The 20,090-nt window shown below is 39.0% G+C and overlaps 1 long non-coding RNA gene across 1 annotated transcript; it reads left to right on the top strand.

The window, feature by feature from the left end:
* Positions 1 to 10,544: 10,544 nt before the first annotated feature.
* Positions 10,545 to 19,257, top strand: LOC107968439 (uncharacterized). The gene is made up of 3 exons (XR_010151533.1): positions 10,545 to 10,622; positions 15,644 to 15,716; positions 19,205 to 19,257. It is a non-coding gene; the product is annotated as an uncharacterized LOC107968439 (long non-coding RNA).
* Positions 19,258 to 20,090: the final 833 nt, after the last annotated feature.

Raw genomic sequence — 20,090 nt, 5'->3', positions numbered from 1 at the left:
CCCAACAGCCTCACCATGGTGGCATCAGAAAAGGCCGAATAGCAAGCCAGGACCTTCATTCTCACTGGAAATGAGCTCTCACCCAACACAATGTCAGTGGAGACCCTGGGGAGAGACAGAACTTCTATTTCCAATTGTCAGTAGTGAGGAGCCCTCTCTGCCTTGAGTGTCATGGAGACAAAGTGGAGAACCTGGACTTCTACTCCTACCTAGCAGTAACAAGGTGGCAGTAATCCTTCCCTTGACAGAGTGGTGTCAAAGAGAGCCATATAAAGCAGAAAATTTAAATAAAATCATTTCAGAACATAATGTGAAATACCTAGGTTTCAATAAAAATTGCTTTTTATGTCAATAATTAGAAGTATCTTGAACCAAATGAAAAAGAGCAATCAATAAATGCTAACATTGAGATGACAAAGATGTTAGAAATATCTAACAACATTTTTTTTCTAATGAAGATTTTTAAGCAGCCATGACTTCAATGAGCAATTATAAACATCTTTAAAATAGGTAAAAAAAAAAAAAAAAAAAAAAAAGGAGACTTGGCAAATAAATAGAAGATATAAAAAACCTACTGAAAATTATAGCAATGAAAAGTGCAAAAGCTAAAGTAACCATATCTGTGGATGAGATCAATGGCAGAACAGAAGGGAAAGAGGAATCGGTGAACTGGAAGATAGAACAATCAAAACTATCCAATGTAACCCATAGAGAAAAAAGCAATTGAGAAAACAAACAGAGCCCCTTAGACCCGTGGATATTGTCACAAAAGATCAAACATTTAGGTTATGGAAGCCTAGGAAGGATCAGAGAAGGAGGGCCCATGAGCTAATTAAACCTCTTTTCTTTATAAATTACCCAGTTTTTCAGGTAGTTCTTTATAGCAGTGTGAGAATGAACTAATACAAAAAATTGGTACCAGAGAAGTGGGCCATTGCTATAAAGTTACCTGAAAATGTGTAAGCAGCTTTGGAACTGGGTAACAGGCAGAGGTTGGAACAGTTTGGCAGGCTCAGAAGAAGACAGAAGGATGAGGGAAAGTTTGAAACTTCCTAGAGACTTGTTGAAAGGTTGTCTCCAAAATGCTATAGTGATATGGACAGTGAAGTCCAGGCTAAGGAGGTCTCAGGTGGAGATGAGGAGCTTTTTGGGAAAAGGAATAAAGATCACTCCCACTATACTTTAGCAAAGAAAGAGATTGGTGGCATTGCACCTCACTCTAGAGATCTGTGGAACTTTGAACTTGAGAGAGATGATTTAGGGTATCTAGTGGAAGAAATTTCTAAGCAGCAAAGCATTCAAGATGAGGCTTGGCTATACAAAAAAAAAAACACATTTTTTCCCTTTTAGACCCAGGCCTATGATGGGAGAGGCTGCTGCAAAGATCTCTGAAATGACTTGGAGGCATTTTTCCCCATTGTCTTGGCTCTTAACATTTGGCTCCTCTTATGCAAATTTCTGCATCAGGCATTAATTTCTCCCCCAGAAAATGGGGTTTTCTTTTCAACTACATAGGAAGGCTTTAAATTTTTCAAACTTTTATGCTCTGCTTCCCTTTAAAATTTAAGTGCCAGTTTCAGATAATCTCTTCATGCATATGAGTGTATGCTATTAGAAGCAGCCAGGCCCCAGTTGCTTTGTGCAGCCTCGGGACTTGGCATCTTGCATCATGGCCGCTCCAGCTCCAGCTGTGACTAAAAGGGGTCAAGGTAGAGCTTGGGCCATTGCTTCAGAAAGTGCAAGCCCCAAACCTTGGTGGCTTCAACATGGTGCTAAGCCTGCAGGTGCACAGAGGGCAAGAGTTGATGTTTGGAAGCCTCTGCCTAGATTTCAAGGAATGTATGGAAACACCTGGAAGTCAAGGCAGAAGTCTGATGCAGGGGTGGAGTCCTCATGGATAACCTCTACTGGGGCACTGCCTAGTGGAGCTTTGAGAAGAGGGCCACCATGCTCCAGACCCCAGATTAGTAGAGATACTGACAGCTTGCACCACACACCTGGAAAAGCTGTAGGCATTCAATGCCAGTCCTTGAAAGCAGCTTCAGGGGCTGTACCTTGTATAGAGCCATGGGTTGGAGCTTCCCAAGGCCTTGGAGGCCTACCCCTTGCATCAGTGTGACCTGGATGTGAGACGACATGAAGTCAAAGGAAATTATTTTGTGGTTTTAAGATTTAATGACTTCCCTGCTGGGTTTTGGACTTACATGGGGGCTGTAGCCCCATTTTTGGAGTGGGAACATTTATCCAATGCCTGTACCCTCACTGTATCTTGGAAGTAACTAACTTGTTTTTTATTTTACATGCTCATAGGTAGAAGGGGCTTGCCTTGTCTTGATAAGACTTTGGACTTGGACTTTTGAGTTAAGAGTTTTGGGGACTGTTGGGAAGGCATGATTGTGTTTTGAAATGTGAGAAGGACATGAGATTTGGGAGGGGCCAGGGGAGTAATGATATGGTTTGGCTCTGTGTCCCCATCCAAATCTCATGTTTAATTTTAATCCCTAATGTTGGGGGAAAGACCTGGTTATTTCAAATATAATGACATAGGCAAATTGAAAGTAAAAAAGATGAAAATGATATATCGTGTAAGAAGTCAAAGGAAAAAAGAAATGGCTATATTCATATCAGATAAAGTAGACTTCAGCGAAAATAAAATTACCAGAGAAGAGAGGAACCTTACAGAATGGTAAAAAGTCAAGTCACTAGGAAGACATAGTAATTGTAAATGTGTATGCACCAACCAACAGAGCTTTGAAATATGCAAAACAAAAACTGATGAAAAACTCAACACATTCTTTTTAAAGCACCCACAGAACTTGTTCCAATTTGGAAGATATCCTGGGTTGTAAAACCTCAACAAATTAAGGAGACACAAAATCACACAAAGTGTGTTCTTTGATCACAATGCAATCAAACTGGAAACCAATAAACAGAAAGGTAGGAAAATATCCAAACAAATGATAATAAAGAATATATCTAAAGAACCCATGAAACAAAAAGGACGTCTCTAGGGAAATAAAATTTATACTAGATGGAAGAAAAATTAAAATATAAAATATCAAAATTCGTGAGATACTGATAAAGCATGCTGAAAGGTAAATTTATAGCACTAATTGCCTACACTAGAAAAGAGGAAACATTTCAAATCAACAACTTAGACTCCAACCTCAACAACTTAGGAAGAGTAAAGAATAAAGAATCATAAAGAAATAATAAAGAATAAGCATAATAGCAAACATAATAGGAGTAGAAATTAGTAAAATTGAAAGCAGAAAAATGGAAAGAAAAAGCTGCTTCTTTGATCATTAAATTGTCAGATCTCAAAGACTGATAAAGATAAAAAGAAAATATTAGAATTTTCTGATCACCAATATCAGAAATTAGGACATATTGCTGCAGAATCTGCAGATATCAAAAGTATAAGGAATTATTACAAACAACTCTGTATATGTAAATTTGACAACTTAGATGAAATGGATCACCAATTCTTTTAAAAAACACAAACTATCACAACTCATCCAATATTAAGTAATTTGAATCATCCTGTAACTACTAAGGAAATTGAATTATGAATTTAAGCACCTCCCAACCTAAATCTCCTGGCCCGGATAACTTTACTGAATATTTCTATCAAATGTTTACAGAAGAATTAACAATTTGATATAATCTCTTCCAGAAAATACAAGAGGAGGAGACATTTGTTAATACACATTATAAAGCTAATGTTGCCCTGATATCAAAATCATACAAAGTACAATCAACAAAGAACTCCCACATACAAAACTACAACAAACAAAATCCAAAAGACCCCCCAAAACTACAGACAAATGTTCCTTATGACTATAGACCCAAAAATCATTAATAAAATGTTAGCAGTATTAAGCAGTATATTCAATAATGTTTCAACTGGTTTAATATTTGAAAATCAGTCAATGTAATCCACCATATTAATATGCTAATGAATAACAATCACATGATTATATCAATGAATAAAGAAAAATTATTTGACAAAATTTCACACTCATATGACAAAAACTCTCAGAAAAAATAGGAACCAGAGTACTTCCTGAATCGATAAAAAGTTTTTACAAAGCCTAAAGCAAACGTTATACTTAATAGTGAAAGAATATATGCTTTCTCCCTAAGACTGGGAATAAGACAAGGTTATCTGCTCTCATGAATCTTATTCAATATAGTATTTACAATTCTAGCCAGTGCAATTAAGCAAGAAAAAAAACACAAGGCATACCAATTATGAAAGGAGTAAAAACCATCCTTCTTTGTAGATGACATGATTATCTACATCAAAAATTTCAAAAAATCTACAAAAATCTTCTAAAAGTAAAAAGATTTCAGCAAGGTCACCAGATACAAGACATGCATACAAAATCACTTGAAATTTGATATGCTAGCAATGAACATGTGAAAACTAAAGCTAAAAATACAATACCATTTAAAATCACAAAAAGATGAAATATTTGTGTAAATATACCAAAGCATGTACAAGACTTTTATGACAAAACTATACACACAGATGAAAGAAATCAAATAATGTCCAAATACAGATTATAATACTTAGTATACTAAAGATATCAAAATATCTTAGTATACAATTAGATATTAGTGTCTTAGTATACAATAAGATATTAAGGAGAAATTGACCCAAAAGATAGCTATCATAATAAAGAAACAAAACAGAACAAAACAAAAGAAACAAATTCTGGAACTGAAAAATTCAATGAATAAGATAAGAAATACATTTGAGAATTTCAACAATAGATGAGCTAAAGGAGAAGAAAGAATTTTAGAACTTAAAGACAGGTCTTTAGAAATAACCCGTGTGGTGGGACACAAGCAACCAAATATTCAAACTTTGGGTGTTTCAGAAGATTAAGAGAAAGCCAAAGGCATAGAAAATCTATTTAATGAAATAACAGCTGAAAACTTCCCAAGTCTGGCAAGAGATTTAGACATCCAGATACAGGAAGCTCAAACTCTCAAATAGATACAACCCTAAGAAGTTTTCTCCATGGCACATGATAGTCAAATTGTCAAAAGTTAAAGACAAAGAGAATCCTGAAAATAGGAGGAAGAGACCAGCATCTATTCACATATGAGGGAACAGTCATCAGACAAGCAGCAGATTTCTCAGCAGAAACCTTACCAGCCTGGTGAGAATTGTATGACATATTCAGAGTGCTGAAAGACAACAACTGTTTGACCAGAACACTATACCCAAAAAAGTTATCCTTCATCAATGAAGGAGAAATAAATTCCTTCCCAGACAAGCAAAAGCTGAGGGAATTCATTACCAGTAGGCCAACCCTAGAAGAAATGCTTAAGGGAGTCCTATACCTGGAAGTGAAAGGAGACAATATCTACCCTCGTGAAAACACATGATGTGTAAAACTCACTGGTGGAGCAAACATACAAATGAAGAAGAAGAAAGTACTCAAATGTTACAATGACAGAAAACCACCAAACCAAAAAAGAGAATCCAAATAACCAAGACAATACTGAACAAAAAGAACAAACCAGGAGGCATCACACTGCATGACTTCAGAATATATTACAAGGTTATAGTAACCAAAACGGTATGGCATTAGTATACAAATAGACACATAGACCAATGGTAGAGAACAGAGAACTCAGAAATAAATTCATGTATTTACAGCCAACTGATTTTTGAAGAAGGTTCCAAGAACATACAGTGGGAAAAGAACACCCCTTTCACTAAATGGTGCCAGGAAAACTAGACATACATGTGTAGAGGAATGAAATTATTCTCCTATCTCTCACCATTTACAAAAATTGACCGCAAATGGATTAAGAACTTAAATGTAAGAGTCAAACATATAAAACTACTAGAAGAAAACATAAGTGAAACACTCCAGGGCATTGGTTTTAGCAAAGATTTTATGGCTAAGACCTCAAGAGTACAGGCAACAATAACACAATAAGACAAATTGGACTATATTAAACTAAAAAGCTTCTGCACAGTAAAGGAAGCAATCAACAGAGTGAAGAGACAATTTATCGAATGGGGGAAATATTTGCAAACTATTCAATGAACAAGGGACTAATATCTAGATATATGAGGAACTCAACAGCAAAAAAATAATCCCATTAAAAAGTGGGCAAAGGACATGAGTAGACATTTCTCAAAAGAAGACATACAAATGGCCAACAGGTATATGAAAAAATGCTCACCATCACTAATCATCAAGAGAAATGGAAATCAAAACCACAATGAGATATCACCTTACCCTGTTAGAATGGTTATTATAAAAAAGACACAAAATCACAGATGTTGGCAAGGATGTGGAGAAAAGGGAATGGTTATACACTGTTGGGGGATGATGTAAATTCGTATAGTCATTATGGAAAACAGCATGGAGATTTCGCAAAAATCATAAAGTAGAACTACTGTATGATCCAGCAATCCCACTATTGAGTATTTATCAAAAAACAAACAAAAATCCATACATCAAACATGTACCTGGAGCCCCATGTTTATTGTAGCACTATTCACAGTAGCAAAGGTATGGAATCAACCTAAGTGTCCATGAGCAAATGAATAGAAAAAGAAGATGCTGTGTGTGTATATATATATACATGTGTATATACACGTGTGTATATACACACACACAATGAATACTGTTTGCTATAAAAAGAATAAAATCCTGTTATTTGCAGCAACATGGATGAAACTGGAGGTTAGTTTGTCAAGTGAAATAAGCTAGGCACAGGAAGATAAATATCACAAGTTTTTGCTCATAAGTGCAAATTAAAAACTTGATCTCATTGAGGTAGAATAGAATGATAGTTACCAGAGGCTGGAAAGAGTATGCTTGTGGGAGGGGTTGGGGGAATGAAGAGATTAATGAATGCAAATATACAGTTAGATAGAAGGAATAAGTTTTAATGTTCAATAGCAGAGTGAGGTGATTATAGTTAACAACAATGTATTGTAAATTTCAAAATAGCCAGAAGGAACAACTTGAAATGTTTCCAACAAATAGAAATGATAAATACTTAGGGTTATCGATATCCTAAATATCCTGATTTGATAATTACACATTCTATGCATGTAGCAAAATACTACAGGTAGCCCATAAATATATATTAGTTTAAAAATTGTTCTAAATCTTAGCAAGATTTTTGTGTAGTTGCAGACAAGATTGTTTGAAAACTTTTTGCAGAAAGGCAAAGGGACTACAATAGCTAAAACAATTTGGAAAAAAAAGTGGAAAGAATAAGTCTACTAGATTTTGATACATTATATAGTTACATTAATCAAGACTATGTGGCAAAGATGGAAAGATAGACACACAGATAAACATAAGTGAATAAGGAATCCCAAATAGTCCTGCACATATATGCCCAAATGATTTTTACAAAGATGCAAAGATGATTCAACAAATGGTGCTAGAACAATTGTACATTCATGGAAAATAAACAAACATAACCTCAATCTAAGTCTCATGTCTTCTCCAAAAATTAACTCAAAATGTATCACAGACTCAAAAGTTAAAAGTAAAACTTTCATTTAAAAAAGAATGACATCTTTGGGATCTAGGGCTAGGCAAAACGTTTTGAAACTTGAAAACTTAAGTGTGATCCATGAAAGGAAAAACTAATAAGTTGGGCTTCATCACTAATTTAAACTTTTGCTCTGTTAAAGACCCTATTTAGAGGATGAGAAGATAAGCTACAGATTGGGACAATATTTGTATAAGCCACATATCCAATAAGGGACTAGAATCTAGACTATGTAAAGAACCCTCAAAACTCAAGTGAAAAAGGAAGCAATTTAGTTACAACGTGAATGAAAAACGTAGAGATATTTCCCCAAATAAGACATACAGATGGCAACCAATCACATGAAACGATGTTCAGTCATTAACCATTAGGGAAATAGAATTCAAAACTACAAGGAGCTATCACTACATTCTTATCAGAATGGCTAAAATAATATTGGTAACACCAAATATTGGAGAAGATGTGAAGAAACTGGATCACTCATATTATTGATGGAATTGAAAAATTGTGCAGACACTCTGGAAAACAGTTTGGTGGTTTCATATACAACTAAATATGCAACCACCGTATGAGCCAGCAATTGCACTGCTGGAGATTTATCCTAGAGAAATGAAGACTTAACATTCATTCTCACAGAAACCTGCACATGAGTGTTTATAGAAGTTTTATTTGCAGTAGCCCCAAACTGGGAAGCAGCCCAGAGGTCCTTCGATGGATGAATGGTTAAACAAATTGTGGCAAATCCATATCATGGGGACACTATTCACCAATAAAAATGGAACAAATGGTTGATACAACAACAGCCCACATGAATCTCTGAAAAATCAGGCTGAGTGAAAAAAGCTGGAAGGTTACATACCAGTTGATTCCATTTATATACATTCTCAAATAATAAAATCATAGAAATGGAGAATAATGGGTTAAGGAGGAGTTAGGGGCAGGAAAGAAGTGGCTGTGATAATAAAAGGGCAACATGAGAGATCCCTGTGGGGAAGAAAATATTCTGTGTCTTGACCGTGTCAAAGTCAGTACCCTGGTTGTGACACTGTACTATAGTTTTACAAGACACTACCATTGGGGGAAATTGGGTAAATAGCACAGGGGCTCTCTCTGTATCATTTCTTACAAATGTGGATCTGCAATTATCTCAAAAAGCTTAAAAAGCTTTAAAGGAATATGAGATACAATAATCAATATTTATAAAACCAGGGAGTTCAGAAGTTGAGTTTAGTTTGACGTCAAGATCCCCAAGTTCCCACCGTAAATTTCCTCATCTTTGCAGCCTTACCTGGCACCACTTCTCCCTCGTCCTTGACTTTCTACTGCAGTGGCCCTGAATTATTTCCCTTTTGTACACTGTGCTTTCTCCTGCCAAGGGCCTTTGCGTATACTGTTTCTCTTGCCTTCTCCTCTCTTCATTTGCTCAACTCCTTATTTTATGGATCACTTCTATATTAGTCTATTTTCACACTGCTAATAAAGACATACTAGAGACTGGGTAATTTATAAAGTAAAAGAAGTTTAATTGACTCACAGTTCACGTGGCTGGGGAGGCCTCACAATCGTGGTGAACGGTTAAAGGGAGGCAAGACAGCGTGTACAGGGGAATTGCCCTTTAAAAAACCATCAGATCTCATGAGACTTATTCGCTATCACGAGAACAACATGAGAAAAACCCGCCCCCATGATTCAATTACCTCCTACTGGGACCCTCCCATGACAAGTGGGGATTATAAGAGCTACAATTCAAGATGAGATTTGAGTGGTGACAGAGCTAAACCATAGCAACTTCCTTAGGGATGCCCTTCCTGACCAGGTAAAATCCCCATCTCATGGCATCCTGTGTGATTCTTACATAACACCAGTCATGGTTGTCACATTTAATTTCTGACTTGATTTGCTTAAGTTCTACCTCACTGATCTGAAAATGAGAGTGGGGACTAGGACTCACCACTCTCACCATTGGTGAGTACATTTTAACTCACCAATGTACCTCCAGCAACTAGCACCATGCCAGACACATAATGAGCATTCATCAAATATTTGTGCAGTGAATGAAGGGAAGCATGAGGGGATTCTTTACCTTTCTGTTCTTAAACCAGCAAGGTCTTCAATATATTTAGAGTATAATCTGATCTCTCCTCCCTGCTCTGTGTGATCCACCATCCTGGGAAGAAGTGCATTGTGCTTCTTTGAACTCTCCACTGCCCTCAGTTGATCCTAACCTCCCAGAAGGCATGCAGGCAAGTGACCATCCTGGCATGGCCATGTGAGAGCTGGAGAGGAATCATAGGGAAGGCCAGAGAAGATGCACTCAGGGAAAGGCTGGGTCTGACATAAGGGCAAGCTAGGCTTCCCTAGAGAATCCTTCCCTAGCTTCTGCTTTCCTGGCAGAAGCTGCTGCTCTCAGTGACTCTCCAGCGATTGGTATATGTTACAATTGTGAACTTCTGTGATCACTACTTGTGTCTTGGGAAAAGGCAGCAACCTCTCTCCAAAGACTGGGTCATAACAGAATAAAATATCTAATGTCCGCCCTGTATAATGCCATGCTGCTACCTCCCAGCCCTGCCAGCTGTGGCCCTGTTCCCAAGGGCTCTACAGTCTGCCAGTACAAGCATTGCTGGTGGAAAGTTGGCAGGCTGACTGAGGGCTATCCTAGAGTGGGGAGCAGGGGATTCAGCATCACAGCCCTTACCATTCTGTCTCCATACCTGTTTGCCCCAGTAGAGCATAAGCTCTCTGACAAAACAGGGAGATTATCTTGTTCCCCACTGTAGCCTCGACATCAAACTCTGTGCCTATAATGTAGTAGGTGCTCAATAAATGTTAATTACACGAATGAATAAAACTAACCTTTATTATCTCTTTTGTGGGCTCCTTTTCAGGTTTTCGTGCTTTGCCTGGATTCTCATGGTGTCTGCCTAACTCCCTCCACCATTTCTACCCATACATGACCTCCATGTCTCATCACATTCCACTTTTAAAAAGTAACCTGATCAGTTTTACCTTCAAAGTGAAAAACGTTCAATTAGTTTTGAAGTTGAATCTTGATCCTCCCAAATAAACAAGGATTTCTAGTAAGTGTAGAAAGAAGATTTGAGTAGATGAACATTTATCTTTCCCCCATTGTGTGCTGGTCATTATGCTTCTTGTTCCTCCCTATGTGAGAGGCATTTTAATTTTCATTTTCACAGAGAAGACGACTTAGGTTCACAAAGATAAGCTGTGTTCTTAGGGCCACACAGCAAGGCAGCAGGGACCAAAGATCTAAGTTAAGATCTACTTAATTCCTAAGCTCCTTCCTGCAAGGGCTGGAATATCTCTTAGAAATTTTTCTGACAGTAATTTTAGCTTTAGGAGAAAGACTAGACACTGTTTTTTGACCTTTCCAATTATCTGACAAGCCCAGTGTTAATCAGCTGAGTCAGAATTGATGACCTCAGGACTGTTTTAAGCCCCAAACCATCTTCGGATGAAATGATAAAACGAGACTGCGAGGCTAATTAACAAGTCTAAAAACATTATGTGAGTTCCAGTGATGCCTTTCCTTCTGGCCCATCCCACACCTTTCCCAAATAAGAAAGCAACTAATTTGCAAAACCGTTGCTTCTGTGGAGCAGCTGTGAGAGTCACTGACATATATGATTAGCATAAAATTAATTCCTGTTGGGGAAGCAGCATTACCAGCCCTAATGAGGTTTAGGAAGTGACTAGTACTGTGTATGAAGGATGGTGGATACTCTTCTTTTCACTCTGGATGAAATGTGTGTGGGATGCAATTTTCGACAGACTTATGCTTAAGGATCATGTGTTTATGGCACAGTCTGTGTTCATTTGGGCTGCTATAACAAAATGCCAAAAACTGAGTGGTTTATCAACAATAAAGATTTATTTCTCGCGGTTCTGGAGGCTGGAAAATCCGAGATCAAAGCACTGGCGGATTCAGAGTCTGGTGAGGGCCCACTTCCCGGTTCGTAAACGCCATCTTTCATTGCATCCTGACACGGTGAATGGGATGAGGCAGCTCTCTGAGGCAGATCCCATCATGAGGGAGACCTCAGGACCTAATCACCTCCCAAAGACTTCACCTCCTAATACCATCACATTGGGGATTATGATTTCAACATAAGAATTTTGAGGGAACACAATAATTTAGTCGATAGCAGGCATCTTGTGTAAGGTAAGTTTTAGTCAGTGATTTGAGGGTGGGGACCATTTATGACAGTTTAAACAGGTCTCTTCATAATATTTCTATGTTTTGTTCTCATGGAAAATTCTGTGTAGAAGACAGGACAACTTTAACCTCTTAAATGTTCCTTAAATGAGCTATAATTTTACCATTAATTTGGTTTATAATTTTAAATGGAAAAGAAGAATAGTGAAGCTACTGTAGTTAAAAATGGGAATCATTTATTCCAATTACATAACAAAAAATAACCACCTGTAACACTTGTACCTATAGATAAGCAAAGTTAACTGAGTTATGTATTTCCTTTTAGGCATTTCCTATACATACAGTTTTGTTATTTAGCCAAAATCACACAATATATTGAACTGTGCATTTTGTTTTTTGCACTTACAATAGTGTGTTTTGCTCACTAAAAATTCTTCATAAAACATCATTTTAATGTTCTTGCAATATTGCATGTGGATGTGTCATGATTTATTTAACCATTGCATAAATGTTACATTTTATGCTTGTTCCCTATTATGAATAATGATGCAATGCAGCTGCTTTTTTTTTTTTTGCATTTTAACTTATTTTCACTGATTTCCTAAAAGTGGAATTACTTGATCAAAACAGGTTTTGGATAAATATTAGGTACCAGACAAATATTGCTGAATAGATTTTCTGAGTATAACTGCCAAGCTAGAATTCTATCCAGGAAAACCATTCCTTAAGAATGGAGGAAAAATAAGGGCATTATCAGACAGACCAAAATTTAAACAATTGTTACCTTCAGGCAGACACTAAAGGAAATACTGAAGTATTTCCTGAGATAGAGAAAGACCTATTTCAGATGTAAACATGGAAATACAAGAAAAAAAGAAATGAAAAATGTAAATATATGGATAGATCTAAATAAATACTGACTATACAGAACAATAATTATTTAAAATACATGAAGAACAAATATACAAAACAACACAAAAAGATGGAGGCAAGGTAATGAAATTAAAATTTGTGAAGTTGTTTTACTACCTGGGAAGTGATCCAAGTACCAAGTTTTATTAGAATCTAATAAATCAACGATGTTTGGTGTAATCACTGTGCAACCCTTAAAGGAGGATAAAAGAAATTACAGTTAACAAGAGAAAAGGAACTGGGGAGAAATTTTTAAATGTCTTATTGGTTCAAAATGTTTCAAGAAAGGCATAAAAGGCATGCAGAGCAGATAAAATAGATAACAGTAGCAGATAATAGATAAAAACCAAACTATGTCAGCAATTATGTTAAATGTAAATGAACCAAATACTCTAATTAAAAAGAAAAACCTCTCAAACAGAATTAAAAATAGGAGAAAGTCTGTTTTTCTACTATTTAAATACTACTATTTCTTTCTACTATCTATTAAATAAATTTAATATGTAATTAACAAAGTTCCTACAAGGAACAGGTGAAGAATCATAATTTAATAAAATCTATTACTAAGTGCTGATAAGAATGCTCAGCAAACAGCAAAAAGAACTTCCTTAAGCTGATAAGAAGCAGCTCAAATAAATCAAACATTTTATAATTTATAGTGCTACATAGGAGGCATTTTCTAAACAACGGAAATAGGACAAAGTGTTTATTATCATTTCCATTTGTATTAGGGTTCTCTACAGGGACAGCACTAATAGGATAGATATATATATATGAAGGGGAGTTTGTTAAGGAGTATTGACTCACAGGATCATAAGGTAAAGTCCCACAATAGGCCATCTGCAAGCTGAGGGGCAAGGAAGCCAAGACCTCAAAGTAGGGTCCCAAGTGCTCAAAGTGTCCCAAAACCTCAAAAGTAGGGAAGCCAACAGCGCAGCCTTCAGTCTGTGGATGAAGGCCTCAGAGCCCCTGGCAAAACACTGGTCTAAGTCCGAGGGTCCAAAAGCTGAAGAACTTGGAGTCTGGTGGTCGAGGGCAGGAAGCATCCAGCACAGGAGAAAGATGGAGGCCAGAAGACTCAGCAAGTCAGCTCTTTCCATCTTCTTCTGCCTATTTTATCTTTATCCTCTGCTTTTATCTTATTTTATCTGCTGCTTTATTTTAGCGGTGCTGGCAGCTAATTAGATGGTGCCCACCCAGATTAAGAGTGAGTCTGCCTCTCCAAATCCACTGACTCAAATGTTAATCTCCTTTGGCAACAGACACACCCATAAACAATACTTTGCATCAATCCAATCAAATCAACACTCAATATTAACAATCACACCATTCATTATTGTACTAGTTGTCCAAGTCAGTGCAATAAGGTAAGAATAATGAATAAAAAGTACAAGGACTAAAAGGAAAGAAATAAAATAACATTATTTTCAGACCATACGGTTGTGAAGTAGAGAAATCTAAAGGAATTCACAAATACACTATTGCAGTTAATGAATTTAATGAGGTCACTGAATAAAAGGTCAATGTATGAAATTCAATACTTTAATATACCAGCAGCAAATAGAGAATGGCATTAAAAATGATACCAATTATAAGAGCGTCAAAACATCAAATACCTAGGAATAAATCAAATACCTAGGGAAAAAAGGGCATCACTTCAACACACTAAACACTGTAAAATGTAATTGAGAGAAAGAAGGCATGAATAAATAGAGGAATATTTTATTCTGGTCTGAATTGTGGCTTCTCCCAAAATGCCTAAGTTGAAGTCGTAACCCCCAGGACAGAACCCCCATAGTAAAAATGTGACTATATTTGGAGATGGTGATCTTCAAAGAGTGAATTAAGTTAAAATGGGGCCATTAGGATAGATCCTAATCCAATATGACTGCTATCCTTAAGAGGAAATTTGGACACCAACAGGTACAAAGGAAGCCATGTGAGGACATGGGGAGAAAGCAGCCAACTACAGGCCAAGGAGAAAAGCCTCAGAAGACACCAACCTTACTGAAACCTTGCTCTCAGACTTCTCGCTTACAGAACTGTGATAAAATAAATTTTTTTCTTTTAAGCCATGCAGTCTGTGGTACTTTGTTATGGCAGCCCTAGCAAGCTAACATACATATTTGTGGATTAGAATACTCAAAATTGTAAAGATGCTCATTGTCTCCAATTTGATCTATAGATTCAATGAATCTGATGGTGTTTTAATCAAAATTTTGTTGATATTCTCTCCAACTCATCCTTTTATTTCCCTTTATGATATTTAGCAAAGTATCTTTGCATTTGATGTGATAGAGTATGCAAGATGCAGCAGGTCTCTGAAGTTGCAGGTGCCTGAATCTCCATACTGTTTATTGCCCATCACTGCAGTGTGGTGATTCCTGAAGGATCTAGAACTAGAATTACCATTTGACCCAGCAGTCCCATTACTGAGTATATACCCAAAGGATTATAAATCATGCTGCTATAAAGACACATGCACATGTATGTTTATTGTGGCACTATTCACAATAGCAAAGAGTTGGAACTAACCCAAATGTCCATCAATGATAGGCTGGATTAAGAAAATGTGGCACATATACACCATGGAATACTATGCAGCCATAAAAAAGGATGAGTTCATATCCTTTGCAGGGGCGTGGATGAAGCTGGAAACCATCATTCTCAGCAAACTATCACAAGGACCGAAAACCAAATACGTGTTCTCACTCATAGGTGGAAATTGAACAATGAGATCACTTGGATAAAGGGCAGGGAACGTCACACACTGGGGCCTGTTGGGCTGGGGAGCTGGGGGAGGGATAGCATTAGGAGAAATACCTAATGTAAATGATGAGTTGATGGGTGCAGCAAACCAAGATGGCACATGTATACCTATGTATTAAACCTGCACGTTGTGCACATGTACCCTAGAACTTAAAGTATAGTAATAAATAAAATCGAGGAAGAGAAAGTTAAAATAGCCCTGAGGAATAAACTGTAAACATATGTTTTGTCTATTCCATGTAGGTGTAAACTGTGATCCTCTTCCTTGAGTGAGATGGAAAAAAATTAATTTGCCGCATCAGTGTCCATATCTCAGGTAAGTGAGTCTACTACTTGGTTAAGCTCAAGATTATCCACAATCATTTTCCAGAATGTATTGCTTCTTCAGGGACAGACTGTTGAATTACATGGAGATATGTAAAAACCACTAACCCAATTAATGCCTTTAAGGTGGTACTACTACCTGCTATTCTCCCTCCCCTGGGTTTGATACCATCCATGTTCGATTTACTATCTGGCCAATGCCACTTGGTCTTCTCTCTGACAGCTATTGTTACAAAGGCCTAGGACCCAAGATAGGGATTTAGCTAACTGCCAAGTATGTCGAATTCAATTATAAATTTGGAAACTGAAGAAGTGACCATCAGGTGAGTCTGTGGACCCAGTGGACATAGTGTAAGCTGAAATTTGGCCAGAATTCCATTGTTACTTTACCTCCACATAAGCCTCCACTCTAACCAGAAGCCAGCATAGTTCGGTCTCTGTGAATCAGTGTCAACCTAGGCCTGTGTCCAGTGATCCCCAGAATATATGAATAGTCCCCTTTCTCTGTGTTCTGCTACTCTAGTAAAAGGGGGAAGGACTGGGGAAATAATTACAGTAGATACTTGCCATAGTGTTGCAGTCTTTCTCCATGAAGACACTGCCAGCCTTTAGAGTAAGTTTCAGATTTGAAAACTATCACACTTCCAGAAATTGAGCAAGAGATGGTGACTTTTTATTGGGGTAACTGTCCTTAGCCTCTTGCTCCTCCATTCCTGCTACTTTTTGAAGGCAGCCCAAGAACAGCATGACCATGGCTCAAAAGCTGAGGCAGATCTTGAAGGAGCTAGAAGCTCTCAGCTTACTACTGTCCCTGCTGGTGGCGAGTCTTTTCTTAAAGGTGATCTGGGTGGTGCATTTTCCTGCCTGCCACAAATTAAAGACACAACTGTTGTCATAAATTATGTATGCTCCAGCAATACATTAGGAGAAGCAGGGATAGGGTTTGATATGAATGAAAAGGCCAGATGGCCCAGGAATTCAAGAAAATGCTTCCAGGGATATGCAGAAAGGAAGGACTAGAGCCAAGGGGTGGATAGATGTGAGTGAGGCTCCTTGTTCTGGCTCATCATCTGATAAGGAAGATGGAGAGCTTTACTGTCCCTGAGATATACAAGCTGGAAATAATGCCAAGCCCAATGCTCCACTACCTTCTGGGTCTGGCAATGAGAACACTCAGTCTCCAGGACTGCCCCAGGGAACAAGGGCAATGAGCAAATGGATAGTGAGCCATGCCAGACCCTTTCTGTGAGACTGTGAACCTTCCAACATTTTCTCTCCCTTCCCCTCACTCCAGCATTTGGAATTCTCTAGACCTAAGTCTGGATACCAGCCCTGCCACTTGGGCCAATAGCTAAACCTCATGGGTACTGGGTTCCCTGGGTAGACTGAGGATATCAATGCAGGTCTTGGAAGATGCTGTGAGGATTAAATAAACAGTGCAAGTGGCTGTACCCAGACAGCATGTTGCCTTCCAGATGGTCCATAAACGTTGCCTACTGTCTGAGCAGCCGTTTGTACATGCCTCAGTCTGCTTGGGCCACCATAAAAAAATACCTTTGTTTGGTGGTCTTAAATGACAGGCATTTATGTTTTCATGGTTCTGGAGGCTGGGAAGTCCAAGATCAAGGTTCCAGCTGACTTGGTTTCTGGTGAGGGCTCTCTACATGGCTTGTAGACAGCAGTCTTTTTGCTATGTCCTCACATGGTGGAGAGGGAAAGTGTGCTCTCTGATGTTTCCCTCCTCTTATAGAAACATGAATCTTGTCAAATTTGGGCTCCACCATTACGACCTCCTTCAATCTTAATTACTTCTTTACCTCAAATACAGTGATAATGGGATTAGACTTTAACTTACTTCAACTTATAAATTTTGTGAGAGGACACAATTTAGTCCATAGCAGTACCTTTCATTCAATCCAGCACCAGCCTCCCACCCATGTCTTTGTGAAGGAGCCAAGCCTTCTGTGAAGCTCAGGCAGTAAAAAATTGAGTGAACAAATGGAAGTTCCTACAAATCACCCAGTTGCATGGCTTCGCTTGAATTAATTGTCTTTAAGCCAAAAGTTACCCAAATGTGTTCACCCAGGGATTCAGCAGGTGTGGAAAAGGAGGGGAAGACCTCTGAGAGGCTTATTTATGTGAAAAACTGGGGGTCCCCTTGAGAAGGAGTTCGCAATAGAGAAGCAAGAGCAGAGAGGCACAGGCAGATGGACTCAAGGAACCTTGATTCAAGATTCAGGGTAGATGGGCAGGGAGAAGGGGGTTAGGGGGGGAGCATCCCTCAGCATCTTGGGGTGAGAGTAGGGGATTGTGGATGTATGATGACAGAAAAGGCTGAAGGAGGGGGCTTACCCTGTTTCTAAGACCCTGGTATCAGGTAGGAGCTTGGACTGTGGCTCCTGCACGGAGAGAGGAGAACAGATGGGCTACAGGCCCAGTTTCTAAGGTGGATTCAGTGTTAGCCCAAGGGACATTCTGGGCCACAAGACAACAGCCGAGCCTGCTGCCAGAAGGACATCTCTGCCTCTGGTTTGCTTGGTGTCTTTGGGAGGTGCTAGCACAGGTCCCATCCCAGCAATGACTGTGAAAAGGTCCAGGGGTGAGTTCATCTCGGCTGAGACACTCCTGAGCATCCTGAAAGCTGGCTGGGTAGGTATGTGAAGGCGCACCAGGTCTTCCAGTAGCAGCTGGGGCAGAGGCAGGCGAATACTATAATTTGCCTGTGACCCTATTCATGTCCCCAGGCTGCTGTGCCCTGAAGGGTGAGGGCACCAAGCACACCACAACCATCCTCTTTTCTGCACGGCTTTGGCCTAGACAGCCCCTGTGACGGCAGTGTTTCCATGGTGATTGTGTAAGGAATAGCTGTTCCCGGGATATTCTTCATATTTTATTTTCCTTTAGTGGAGTTGGTCAGATTAAGTCTGTTCCCGAATGAGGATCGATTAATGAAAGCTAAATGTGGGACTCGAGCCCCTGTGCAGCATCTGCAGTAGGTGAGGACAGCGCGGTGGTGTGACCGGCATCACTGAGTTTACCCAGGCAGATCCTCTCACTGCCTTTCCCAGGGACAGCCGGCCGGCTGCCAGGGAAGCCTGGATGGTGATGGGCTGTTTTTACCACCTCCGTGGATTAAGTGGGGTAGATGAGGATTCTCTGTCGGCTCATGGATGTGTCTCTTTGTTACTGAACTGTGGGGGCTGTGGTGTTCATAAAATCGGGGTCATGGTTTCATAGATGAGTCAAGTGGCAGGCCACATGGGGTCAGCAGGCTCCAAGAGGAACCCTGAGGGAAGCGTCTCTCAGCTGCAATATCCTCGGGCCTTTCCTGCATCAGGCAGAGCCAGCAGAGCTCTGGGACGACTCAGGCCCCGGTGGGGTCACTGTCATTGGCCTCCACCTCCCAGCCCACATCACTGGACTTTACCTCCTTCCCTAGTGATTTAGTACACATAATACTGTTCATCTTCATATTCTCAGGGTCCGGCACGGTGACGGGCACATACAAGACATTTGTGAAACGTGTGGAATGCATGAACAATGAAAATAACACTTTGTTCTCAGAGCCCAATGTGGTCTCCACGATGAATAAATACATGAATAAATAAATAAATAGATACATCCATTCTCTCATTCACCCATTCATTTACCCATTGATGAACATTTATTTGGGGGATACATAATATTTGCACCTAACACGGTGCCTTGCCAATATAAAACAATCAATATCTTTTAAATTACATTGTGCCTGCCTGGCACTGGGAAAATCCAAATACTGCATGAAGCACAGTCCCCCTTCTGTGTCTGTGTCTGTAAATATTCTCCCCACTCTCATCTATCTACACACACACACACACATTTTTATTTTATTTTGTTTTACTTTATTTTATTTTATTTTATTTTTTGGAGATGCAGTCTTGCTCTGTTGCCCAGGCTGGAGTGCAGTGGCAAGATCTTGGCTCACTGCAACCTCTGCCTCCCAGGTTCAAGAGGTTCTCCTGCATCAGTTTACCTAGTAGCTGGGATTACAGGTGCCTGGCACCACACCTGGCTGATTTTTGTATTTTTAGTAGAGTTGGGGTTTTGCCATGCTGGTCAGGCTGGTCTCAAACGCCTGACCTCAGGTGATCTGCCCGCCTCAGCCTCCCAAAGTACTGGGATTATGGGTATGAGCCACCATGCCCAGCCCATATTTTGGAATCATTCCTTTCAATTGGGGTATGTCTCCTGAAAAAAAACTTTCTAAAGAAGCAAATTTGAATTTAGAATTGAAATGCCTACCATGTACTGACTTTGTACTTGGAACAAGATATAGCTCCAAAATACTTTGGTGGTTGTCTTGTCCCTGTGTGGTCACAGAAAGGTC

This window comes from Pan troglodytes, chromosome 16 (assembly GCF_028858775.2).
Source record: "Pan troglodytes isolate AG18354 chromosome 16, NHGRI_mPanTro3-v2.0_pri, whole genome shotgun sequence".
NCBI classification, from domain to species: Eukaryota; Metazoa; Chordata; class Mammalia; order Primates; family Hominidae; genus Pan; species Pan troglodytes.
Note: the sequence above shows the minus strand (reverse complement) of the source record. Positions and strands in the feature narration are given on the sequence as shown.